At 47.1% G+C, this 13,251-nt stretch overlaps 1 protein-coding gene across 2 annotated transcripts in view; it reads right to left on the reverse strand.

The window, feature by feature from the left end:
- Window positions 1–13,251, reverse strand: part of Fstl4 (follistatin like 4) — a 411,964-nt gene that overhangs the window by 184,937 nt on the left and 213,776 nt on the right. The gene's annotated exons all lie outside the window — the stretch shown is intronic.

Consider the following 13,251-nt stretch of genomic DNA (forward strand, 5'->3'; position numbering starts at 1 on the left):
AAGTTCTTCTGAGGCTGAGGTGACCCAAGGTGGGGTGTTGGGCCTCTGGGTACATGGAGTCCGTGTTCTTCCAATTAAAAGGGTTATCTTGCGGTGCAGAGCTCATGTTTTTATGAGATTCACTCTGAACATCTCAGACACAGCACGGTGCATCCCTGAACCCATGGGAGGGTCCTTGGGGAATACTTGTACTTTCCTGGGCTTACTTCTCCTTGCTCTTTTTTTTTTTTTTTTTTTTTTTTTTTTTTGGTTTTTTTTCGAGACAGGGTTTCTCTGTATAGCTCTGGCTGTCCTGGAACTCACTCTATAGACCAGGCTGGCCTCAAACTCAGAAAGCCACCTACCTCTGCCTCCCAAGTGCTGCACCACCACCACCCAGCCTTTTCCTTGCTCTCAATGGGATAAATGAAAACACCTAGTCCTGTGCTCACTAAGAGGTGCCTGAGACCAGAGGACTGTTCCTATGCCCTGTGGCCACTCCACAGACTAGAACTGCATCAAAATCATTATAAAACCGGTTTCTTCTCCCATCCCTTCCTCTGTCTTTCACTTTCTTCTTTTCTCCTCTTATTCCTTTTCCTTTTATTTTTCTTTCTTTTGAGACAGTATCTCATATAAACCAGACTGGCTACAAATTTCTGATCTTCCTGTCTCCACGCTCCAAGTGCTGGTATCGCATGCACGGGCTACCACACCCATCATTATCTTTCTTAAGTGATTATTTGTAGCCAGGCTGTGTACTAGGTCTCTGACAGGTCTCAATGGTGAAGAAGATGTAACTCTGCTTCTCTTTGATCTGGTCATTCTGGGTGAGGATGGAATATGGCAAAGCCATGATATAAATAAGGCCAGTGTGGTGGCTTAAATGAGAACAGCCCCCATAGGCTCATGTATTTCAATGCCTGGTCCCCAGTTGGTGGAACTGTTTGGGAAGGATTAGGGGTGTGACTTTGTTGGAGGAGGTGTTTCACTGGAGGTGGGCTCATGCCATTCCAAATGAGTTCTGCCTCTCTCTGCCTTGATCTTGTGGATCAGATGTGAGCTCTCCGCTACTGCTCCAGTGCTATGCCTGCCTGCCTGCCTGCCTGCCTGCTGCCTGCCTACCTGCTGCCTGCCTGCCTGCCTGCTGCCTGCCTGCCTGCTGCCTGCCCGCCTGCCTACCTGCTGCCTGCCTGCCTGCCTGCCTGCTGCCTGCCTACCTGCTGCCTGCCTGCCTGCCCGCCTACCTGCCTGCCTGCTGCCTGCCCACCTGCCTACCTGCCTACCTGCTGCCATGCTTTCTGCCATAATAGTCATGGACTCATCCTTTGAACTGGAATGCCCTGACAAACTCTTTAATGAGTCTCTTTGGCCATGGTGTCTTTTATCACAGCAGTTTAGAAGTAACTAAAACAGTCAGGCCAGGAAGGAGCCATGGGAGCCTAAGAGCTACTTTTCAGTTCAGTGTCAGGCAAAAGTATAGCTGCCGAAAATTGAGAGAGCTGAACAGAAAAATTGAGGAGTGCTGTGTCTATTCCAGGAAGCTCCTGCAGAGTCTAGAGGGGAAGTGTGGCAAGGAGGGCTTGGGGAGACCACAAGCATCCTCCTCCTACGCCTGACCAGTCCTCTATAGCATGATCTTTGTCTGTGGTTACAAGCCTGAGACCCTGGAATTGGCAGTTGCCATACTGCTTGAGTATGTCCCCTATATCTGACATATACCCACAGGATCGTTGGACAGTTGTGCCCAGAGCTTGCACCCTAAGGCAGGTGGCTGGGGGATGGCTTATATCACTGGTAAGAGAGAAGTCCATCCAGAGCATAAAACTAATGTTCTGCTCTAGGAGAAGAGTCAGGGAACTGTGAGATGCCTGGTACCATTAATGACAACACATGGCATGCTGAGACTTTTTTTTTTTATAAAGAATGAAAAGTTCAAATAATTCCAACATGGATACAGCGTTTCCAGCTATGGGAATGTTTGCACTATGCTGCAATGCAGTGGTCTTCCATGCTTGTTACGGCGGCAGGACACACTAATCTCAATGTCTGGGAGGCAGAGGCAAGAGGGTGGGAAGTCCAAGGCTAGCCTTGGTTACATACTAAGTTTGAGACTAGCCTGCACTACATAACATGTGCCAAAACCAAAACCAAAGCCAAAACCAAATAAAAGAGCAAGTAAGACTGACTAACCCACCCACCAACCAACCAACCAACCAACCAACCAGCCAAACCGTCTCCCATATGCTATGCAAGATAAAATGGTTCTGGCTGTCAACACTGAGCCTTCAGGCCTAGCTTCTCCCTCAGACAAACATGTTTAAGGGAAAAAAACCAAGAATCCTTCTTTTTCTGTTTTGGGTTAAGTCTGCTTTTCATCAACACAGATTTGAAAGGGAAAAAAAAATCAGTTATGGGAAGATTAACTACTTGATTCAATAACTCATTTAAATTCCCCTAACCTTGGCAAGTTAAAAAATATCGACTCTTTTTCTTGCATCATAATAAACTCGAAGGTCAACATATCTCTTCAGCGTAAAAGGGCAAAACCAGAGCAGGGTGTGAAAATCTCCTTTATCGGCTTGGCTGACTGTCCCTACATCTCTGCAAAGGCTCCCTCCACCCCAAAGCCACCCTCCTACCCCAGCAGCTTTTCTGTAGAGGCTGAGGAGTGCAGAGAGTGGGCTCTTAGCAGAGGAGCTCTGGGCTGGAAATCCCCCCCCCTTAACCCTCCTCAACCTCCTCTAAGGCCCCCACCCCCAATCCCCCCATGCCTAGGGCTTCTGGTTGTTTTGCTACCAAGTGTGTTTGATTAGCAGCATTCTCCTGGGCTGGGAAATGGGCCACTTTGGAAAGTGCTGGCAGCTACTAGAAGAAACTAACACGGTGCTGAAACAATCAGCTTTTTTTTTTTTCTTTCCCAAGAGAGGGCAAAGAAGTGAAGCCTTACCACTAGCTACTGTTTCTATAAACTTCCTGCACCAGCAAAACAAGAACCCAGCGGCCCATTTAGAAAAGAAACCACTCAAGTCTTCGGCTTCTCAGACTCAGCTGTGCTGCTGCTTGTCCAGCTGGGACCCCTTTGCTCTCCCCCAGTGCATATCAGGTCTGATTTACCCTGGAGGGTCCTTCTTCTTATAGTCATGGTCCCTAGAGTGTGTGCCCTGGTTCCAGCCTTAAGAAGCTCCACAGGGGCCGGACCACTGTCCTTGTGTGGCCACAGAACACTCAGGTTTTAAGGAACACAATTTTAAGGACAATTTAGTGCCGATATTCCAATGCCAGGTCTGGCATGGGCAGGGTGACAGGGGTTGCATGTAGTGATCGTTTGGAATCCATCTTTGTCTGCCTCTCTCAAGCATGGCAGGAAGGACATGAAGCACGGGTGGGACATGGAAGATACACATATTTGTGGAGGTTCCTTCTTCAGTCAAGAGACCCCTAGAGAGGCAGAGGAAAGGGAACTTCAGAGACTGCCTCCTCCCCTCTTCTTTGAAAAGCCAGATTGTATTAAACACCACTGTCCACTTCTCCACTTAAAATGCTCGCACTGATTAGCTTGCAGGTGGCTTTCTGTAAAGTGCGCTCTGAGGAGGTCATGGTTAAGAACACACCTGTGCCAACCTGTGGCCATGGAAGACAATGAGACTTCTCATCTTCTCTCACTGCTGCGGAAATCAACTGTTGGCAGATATTTGATCCCTAATTATTTGCAATTAAGACCAAAGGAGCTTTAAAGTCCCATGTATGCCTCTCACTAAGGAGGCTGCAGACAGAAGGCCCCATGGGATGGGGGTGGAGCTTGCCTAGGCAGGGACAGGCATGGATGGAGACGCTGACCATGAGGTAGTTTCCTCATTAAACCAGCCCCTCATCGCCACATCCTTCCCGTCATTAAAGCAGAATGACTTCCCTACTCCTACTGGGACGATGATAAAACAGTAATGGGAAAGGTAACAGAGTGCGACTCCCAGCAACTGCCTCCGGTGTTTATGAGGACAACCGTGATGCGTGAAAAAGATCGCACATGCCTAATTTATAGTCATAAAGGAAGTCGTTTACCCAGGTTAAAAACTGATCATCTTGCCAAATAAGCTGCTTCTCAACACTAATTAAATTTACTGAACATGGTTAGACGTGGGAATTGATACATGAAGGGATGGTGGTGGGGCTACCAATCTATTGTACTAGTTGGTGCTGAAGACCGTCCACTGTCATTCAGAGAGGACTCTGGACAGGACTGTTACAGACCTGATGGCCAGAATGAGGTGTGACTCAATAGTCGTCTGAACCCATGGGAGGCTGTTCAAGGTGGATGAGTTCCAGGGTAGCTTCTGGATGCAGAAACGGAGTCTGACCCACCTGTAACGTTGAGTGTGTCTTCCTTGTAGCACAGTGTACTTGAGAACCCAGTGGGTTATTTTGCTTCCAAACTCTGGCTCCTTGGCCCTCAGGAAAATGAGTGTTCCCAACTCAGAGATGGTGTCCAGGGTGACACAAGGGAAAGCTACAGCTGAATGTCACCTTCAAGAGTCATGTTGGCACGCATTGTGATTGTGTCGGAGCTAAAGGGAGTTAGAGGAGGCTAGGGCACTGACTGGCTCCTTTTCTTACTGCTGTGTCAAAACACCTGACAAAGCAACTCACAGAAGGGAAGGCTTACTTTGGCCCACGGCTCGATGGCATGGTCCTCACGGCAGCAGGAGCACGAGGCCGCTGGTCACACCGCACCCACACTCAGGAAGCAGAGCCTGACAGAGGCTGGTCCTCAGCTCACTCTCATCTAGTCTGGGTCGCAGCCCATAGGACAGGGTTGTATTCACTGTAGGTCTTCTCTCCTTATCCAAACCTTTCTGGAAACTTCCTTACAGAAGGTCCAGAGGTGTGACTCCATGGGTATTCTAAGCCCAGTCAAGTTGACGGAGAAGATCAACCATGACAGTCACAATTGCGTGAGTGCCACCATAGTGAGGTGGACACTTGAGTAGGTTCCTGATCAACTCATCTCGTCATATCCTCAGCCCTCTCTTGCCTTCCGGTCTTATCAATGAAGCGGTGCAGAGACCATGTTCTCAGCCTCCCAAAACAAGACCAAATAGACTTCTTTTGTTTATAATCTACCCAGCCTATGGCATTCTGTTAATGCAAGAGAAAACAGTCTAAGATGAGGGGAGACCTATTCATTTTGCCACTTAGGATGTGGACTGATGGCTGACGTGTTTACCCCAGTGTTGTGGCTCCTGCTCGGTACAGATAGCGGCCCTGCCTTTCCCTCCAGTTATCTTGGGAGTGCCTGTTCCCTCTCTCAGATAAAGCCACACGCCTCCTGACCGCCATCCGAGCTTATACAAAAGACCCCAGGATGAGATCCTACAACTTCATGTATACCTGTGAGGTCATAGAGATGCTCTGAGGAAACCGCTCACTGCTGAGCCCAAAGGAGTGATTTGCATATAGAAGAGAGAGGAGCACAGCACCAAGAACCTGGAGAATCTCGCCTACCATCATGTGCCTAGCCTGGCACAGCAGCGGCCTCCAGCTTCTCCTGGCAGAGGAATCCATAAGAAAGCACATGATCACCATGGGCAGCTGGGTGGAATGCTCACTCATCTATGCATTGGTCATCTCTCTCTCTCTCTCTCTCTCTCTCTCTCTCTCTCTCTCTCTCTCTCTCTGTGTGTGTGTGTGTGTGTATGCATGAGTGCACATGAGTATGCAAATTCCTAAGTGGAAGCAGAGGTCAATCTCAGGGGTTATAAGTGTCATTCCTTTGAATGTCTTGTTTTATTTATGCAAGTGCATGAGCACTTTTGTAAGTTATACACACCATACGCACCATGTATATGCAGATGCCAGTAAAGGCTAGAGGGCATTGGATCCCCTGGAACTCAAGTTATAAGCAATTCTGAACTACCTGATGCGGGTGTTGGGAACCAAACCCAGGCTCTTTCCAAGAGCAGTGACTGCTTGTAACCGCTGTGCTACCTCTCCAGCCCCAGTCCCCCCTCCCTTTTATAAGACAGGGTCTCTCTCACTGGGACTAGGGGTATTGATAATTAGGCTATTCTAGTTTAGTCTGTCTGCCCAGGATCCCCCTGGTTCACATATGTGCCACTGCACTTGGCTTTGGACATGGATGAACTCAGTTCCCCAGGCTTGCTTGGCAAGCATTTTCCCTACTGAGCCATCTCCCCAGCCACGGTCGCATCTTATTCATGAGGAAGAGATTGGTTCTGAGGGGAACTGGAGAAGGTAAATGCACACAGGAGGAGGAAGGCAGAAACAAGGCAGTTGGACATGGCTTATTGCCAGTGGATGACCTACATAGGCTGAGGAAACCAGGACCCCTAGGCTTACCTTTCTCACTGGGAATCATTTGTATTGTTACTGGAGTAAATGTTTGAGTTCACACGTACCCTCATAGTCCAGGCTGTTAAGGAATGGTAAGTGTTGAGCTGAACAGAGACCTCTAGCTTAGGTCAGGACTCTGGCTTCTGTAGAGCTGTTACACAAGGCACCAGGGTGACAGTAGGAGGCCTTGTCTTATTCCTGGGGAGCTAGGCAGGGCTTTCATCCTTCCCAAACTGAGTGTTAGCCTCAACCTTACAATGAGACTCCAGAATAGGAAGGCCATGGCTTTAGAGAAATTGTTCTTTGGAGAGGTGCTATGGACAGGAGAGAGGGGGCCAGTGCCAGAGGCCCAGGCACCATGGATGTGCAACACCACCGAACCACGTCAGAACTTGTCCTGGGCCTTAGAGTTTCCTTCAGCCGCCCTCAAGCCAGCACACATTTGAACCTTTATTTACCCGGCCTGTGCTCCTCAGTGCTTGGTAGTAGCTATGTGACCCAAGAAAAGCACCTTGCCTCTCTTATTTAAGATTATAAACAGCATCTATCTGGTCCTTAGGAGATGGCTGAGAGGCCTGAGTGAGTCATTCACCAGAGGAGATTGATATGCAGCAGAGACTGGGCCGTCTGCTTCAACAACAGGAAGAACAAACAGCTGGAAATGAGGGAGCCTCGGGACTTGTCAGACTCAAGTACCTCTGGGCGTGATGCAGTGGAGACTGGCTTCAGGAGGCCGGCCTTAAGGGAAACGAACGCACTTGTACTGAAAGTATTGACTGGCCATAGAAGGCAGACGCGAACACTTCCCCGGCAGTTACCCCAGGGTTTGGTTGGAACATGGCAACTCTGTCCAGCTTCCAAGGTGGGCAAGGCTGACATCACAGGCTGTCAGGACAAAGGGACTGGAGTTGATTGACTGGAGGGCAAGACCTGTAAGTCCCATCAGGTTCTCGAAACTCACTGTCAAAGACAGCCTTGCAGGGTCTAGGGCATTAGCGTGTGTGTGTGTGTGTGTGTGTGTGTGTGTGTGTGTGCGCGCGCGCGCGCATGCACGCGTGTATGCATGTGTGAATATGGTGGCTACAGGACAACCCTGGCTCATGTTCTGGCTCTGTTCATTTTTATTGAGATAGGGTCTCTTACCAATCTTGGAATACCCCCTGCCTGGTTTTTTAAAGTGGGTTCTGGGCATCAAACTCAGGTCTGTTTACCAGGAAGGCAGTTTACTGACTGAAACATCCTGGACTCTTATCGCTTAAAACTAATCATCCCTATTGTTTATTTTAGTTAATTAGCTGTGTGGTGCTGGAGATGGAGCCCAGTGCCCTGGGCAGGGCAGCCATATTCTTTACTTCTCATCCTCCGAATCGCATATACACAGGCCCCCTGTGGAGTCAGTCACCCCCCATGCGCATCTACACAGGCCCACCGTGAAGTCAGTTCAAAGCTTATATCATCCTTCCTGACCCTTTTAATCATTGTTACGGGTGTCTTCTTCCCCTCTGCAGTGTGGAAGGACAATGAAAACTCTGGCTTCACTACTTCTAGAACTTTCTCCCAAGCATTAAAAGAGCTCATAGGTTCTGTTCTGGGCTTCTTTCTGGCTCTTTGCCATAAAATTGGGAAATCTGTGCTCCCCAACAGCAGGCCCTGGAGCAGGGCCCTGAGGCAGCCACGTGGGGTCTACAGTCCTCAGAGTGCCAGGGCCCAGCATGAGGTCTCTGTGGTGTCAGCCCAGCTCCACCCCTCCAATAGTCAGAACTAGGCATAGGGGCTGGCAGAGTCAGCAGGGGGTAGGGGGAAGCCAGGTAAAGATACATCTGATGAATGTGTGCAGAGCCCCAAGGCTGGCTGATGAAGGCATAGCTCATGGGAAAAGAAGGAGCAGAGACAGAGACACTTTGGGACTGAAAACATCACCAGCCATCTGTAAACTGAGGACTTTCTCCAAGGCAGTGTTTTAACCTGGAGGTCTTCCGGCTACAAGAAGACCATCAAGGGAAGTCATCTTACTCCTCCTTCTGTCTGCTCAATCGAATGATCTGAACAGCTTCAGGGGGCTTACTTCTAAAACCTTCCTGCGAACCAAAGCAGCATAAAAATTTGGAGTGCTAAAGGAGTTTTGCTGCTGAGAGGGGGTGTTACGTTTACAAAATGGCTTTATTTTAGAGTACTTCATGCAAATAAATTCCTCTCCTCAAGTTCTTTCCTTTGCAGAAAGCCCTGCTAGCTGCCCCAGACTTAGGTTCTGTCAGCAGGCCCCTCATTTTCCCTCTAGGTACTTCAGTACCTTCAGGACCCTTCAGTCCCTTGTCACTTTCTCTGGCTCCTCTGAGTTCCCTCCATCTCCGAGCTGGTGGCACCAGATGCTGCTGGTTTCCATGAATCTGCAGTGGCTTACAGATGCCCCAGTCTGTGGGTTTGTTTCAGTTTCTCTACTAATGGTTAAAGGGCACTACTCCTCTGGCTGCCTCCAATTATTTTAGGAATTACTGTGGGAGGGGAGTGGTAGAATGTCTTCTGCCACTTTCTCTCTAGAGATTTAAGCAGCCTAAAAAGATGCTAACTTCTAGAGCCCCTTACAACCTGTGGGTGTGTCTCTGGCTCCAGGTCAGTTTTTTTTCCTCTTTGCATTTTTTTAAAAAAATTTATTCTCTATATTCTTTGTTTACATTTCAAATGATTTCCCCTTTCCAGATTCCCCCCTCCCCATAAGTCCCATAAGCCCTCTTCCCTCTGCCCATTCCCCAATCAACCCCCTCCCACTTCTCTTTCCTGGTAATCCCCTACAATGCTGGATCAAGCCTTTCCAGGACCAGGGCCCTCTCCTTCCTTCTTGGGAATGATTTGATATGTGATTTGTGTCTTGGGTATTCAGAGCTTCTCGGCTAATATCCACTTATCAGTGACTGTATTCCATGTGTGTTCTTTTGTGAATGGGTTACCTCATTCAGGATGATATTTTCCAGTTCCAACCATTTGCCTAAAGATTTCATGAATTCATTGTTTTTAATTGCTGAGTAGTATTCCATTGTGTAAATATACCACAGTATAGTTAAAACTATTCTCAACAGTAAAAGAACTTCTTGGGGAATCAGTATCCTGGACCTCAGGCAGTACTACAGAACAAGAATGTTAAAAACTGCATGGTATTGGTACAGTGACAGGCAGGTAAATCAATGGAATAGAATTGAAGACCCAGAAATGAACCCACACACCGATGGTCACTTAATCTTCGACAAAGGAACTAAAACTATCCAGTGGAAAAAAGATAGCCTTTCCAAAAATGGTGCTGGTTCAACTGGAGGTCAGCATGTAGAAGAATGCAAATTGATCCATTCTTATCTCCTTGTACTAAGCTCAACTCCAAATGGATCAAGGACCTCCACATAAAGCCAGACACACTGAAACTAATAGAAAAGAAACTGGGGAAGACCCTTGAGGACATGGGCACAGGGGAAAAGTTCCTCAACAGAACACCAATAGCTTATGCTCTAAGATCAAGAATTGACAAATGGGACCTCATAAAATTACAAAGTTTCTGCAAGGCAAAGGACACTGTCACAAGGACAAAATAGCAACCACCAAATTGGGAAAAGATCTTCACCAAGATCTACATCCGACAGAGGGCTAATATCCAATATATATAAAGAACTCAAGAAGTTAGACTCCAAAGAGTCAAATAACCCTATTAAAAATGGGGTACAGAGCTAAACAAAGAATTTTCACCTGAAGAATTTTGAATGGCTGAGACGCACCTTAAGAAATGTTCAACATCATTAGTCATTAGGGAAATGCAAATCAAAACAACTCTGAGATGTTGCCCCATACCAGTCAGAATGGCTAAGAGTAAAAACTCAGGAGACAGCAGGTGTTGGTGAAGATGTGGAGAAAGAAGAACACTCCTCCACTGCTGGTGGGATTGCAAGCTGGTACAACCACTCTGGAAATCAGTCTGGTGGTTCCTCGGAAAACTGGGCATGACACTTCCAGAGGACCCTGCTATACCACTCCTGGGCATATACCCAGAGGATTCCCTGGCATGCAACAAGGACACATGCTCTTCTATGTTCATAGCAGCCTTATTTATAATAGCCAGAAGCTGGAAAGAACCCAGATGTCCTTCAATGGAGGAATGGATCCAGGTCAGTTCTTTGTTTTGATTAGATCACTTGTCATGAATGTGTCAAGATGATAATGTGGTGTGACACGTTTATCTGGAATCACTTAAGAGGCAAGCCTCTGGGTAGGACTATGAGGGACTATCTGGTTTGAATTAGCATCTGGGCATGCCTGTGGGGGATTAATTTGGTTAGGTTAATTGAGGTGGGAAGACCTGCCCACAAAAGGGGGCGCCATTCCCTAGTTGGGATCCTAGACTCTACAGAAGGAGAAAGTGAGCTGATTGCAAGCATTTAGCTCTCTGCTTCTTGGTTGGGGACGCAATGCCATTAGCTGACTCGCTCTCCTGCTGCTCTGCCCTGATAGGCTTGACCTGCGAGGCAAATTCTCTGCTTCAGCACAATTTTAATAATGGCAACAGAAAAAAAGAGCTTAGATGCATGGTCTCAGTCCTGACTACATTTTTCAAGGGGAAAAGAAAAGATTAACTTGATGCAGGAGAGATGGCTCAGTGGTTAAGCGCACTGGCATCTTTTCTATAGAATCTGTTCTCCAGGATCCACAGGATGGCTCATAACTGTCTAAAACTACAGTCCTAGGAGATCCAAAGTCCTTTTCTGGCTTCAGACACACACACACACACACACACACACACACACACACACACACACACACACGGTGCACAGACATATCTGCTGGCAAGATACCTATAGACCCAAATAAATAGTTAATAATACAAGTTGAATAAAAGCTCATATACAAATGACTATTGTACAATTAGGGTGGCAGTTTCTCCTCAGATACCATTCCTTTTATCTCAGCGGGACAATAAGCCATAAAAATACCTATTGGATAACATTGGGTAACATGACAAAGATTAGTAATATTATTAGATTCTAGGTGTGGTGGTAAGTTTTAATCATCAGACTGGCACATCCCTGAATTCATCTGGGAAGAGGGTCTTGTTGAGGGCTTAACCGGCTCATGTCGGTTTGTGAGCACGTTTGTGGGGACTGTCCTGCTAGCCTTGCCTTGCATTGCACTGATGTGGGAAGGTCAAGGCTAAAAGCTGTTGACACCATTTCCTGGCTTAGGCCCTGGACTGTAGAATAGCAGAGAGAGCTGAGATCACACACATGTGCTCCTGGAGGAGGATGTGACAGGACTTGCTGCCCTGTGATAGACCTGGGTGAGTGTGAGCAAACCCTTTCTCCCCTGCTTGTCAGGCTGTTCTATCACCATGAGAGAAAAGGAACTGACACTAGGTTCAGTGGAGACGAGACCTCTGGCGGGTGAGCGGAGTGGTTTGCCAGGTCTGCCTCCTCACAAAGTCAGAAGAGACCATGGGGGCGTGTCTTCCTCTATTACCTCCACAGGGACCAGCAAACGCTCTGTCCTCACAACAGCCTCACACCATCAGTGGCCATCTACCAGGTACTATATAAGCTGATTATTGCACTAAGATCTGAACTTCATCCATAACCGTATACGCAGGAGGTCTTAAGGGCTGAGCGAGGAAGAAGGAGAAGAACCGAGGCTTCCAGGAGGCTAAACTCAAACAGTGAACAGAAACTCAAATTCCAAGAAAATCGACATGTGGTTTATTTTAATGGGTATTTTAACTTTAGAGGATAATCAGAGAATTTTGGGAAGAGAATTATTACTATTGAGACTCAAATTAATGACTTCCAACATCAAATAGAGACTAGAATGACCCAGAACAGAAGGGGAAAGAAAAGAAATCTGAAAAACGCATCAGTGCCAGGTACTTCAGGGATGGCCCAGCTTTAAAGGGCACTGGCTGTTCTTGAGAGGACCCCGGTTCTGGTTCTGTTCTCAGCACCTGCATAGTGGCTCACAGTTGTCCCTAACTCCACTCCAGGTCTAGGGGATCTGGTGCCCTTTTCTGGCATCCTTGGGTACTGCAAACACATAGGGCACCACTTACAAGTAGCTAACAGACACACACACGCGCGCGCGCACACACACACACACACACACACACACACACACACACACACCACAAACACACACACACACATTTTTTTTAAAAAATCAGTTCTTCAAAGTAAAATTCTTAAGTAAAAAGGAGTAGAAAATTTAAATATGCCCTTTAAATATGTCCCTATAAGTAGCCAATCAGAGAGTGTTTCCAGTTAAAATTGGGAGTCAGACAGGCATTGTCATTATCACCATCATTATTGAAAAAGGATAGAAAAATGAATTAACCTTAATGTTTAAAAAAGAAAGGCAATGAGCAGTTGCTACCGGCTGCTGATTATATATCCTTACAGACCCAAGAGAGTGGTAGGAAGCACTGAAATTAGCCAGCCCTGGTGGTGTAGTCTGTAATCCTAGCTATATGGGAAGCTGCAGTGGGTAGAGTAACAGATCAAGGGCAGCCTGGGTTACAGAGGGAGCCAAGGATAGCCTGGGTTACAGAGTCAGGGGCAGCCTGGGTTACAGAGGGAGTCAGAGGCAGCTAGGGTAATGTATGGAGACCCTGTCTCATAATTGAGAAGACATAAAGGAGACTGGAAATGCTGTTCAGTGATGGAACGCTCACCTGCCTGCCAAGCATGTACAAGGCTCTAGGTTAATGTCCAGTACTGAAAAAAAAGATAAAATTATAAAATAGCCACGATAAAGTAGTTGGACAGATGATAAATGTGTCAAAATTAACCATTTTCCTATACATTAGCAATAAATAATTAGACACAAAAAGGGGGAAACAGTTCTCTCACAATAATAGCAAAACCCATAAAATATTTATGAATAAATTTGATGAGAAAGCCATAG

The sequence above is a fragment of the Apodemus sylvaticus genome, chromosome 10 (genome assembly GCF_947179515.1).
Source record: "Apodemus sylvaticus chromosome 10, mApoSyl1.1, whole genome shotgun sequence".
NCBI lineage: Eukaryota > Metazoa > Chordata > Mammalia > Rodentia > Muridae > Apodemus > Apodemus sylvaticus.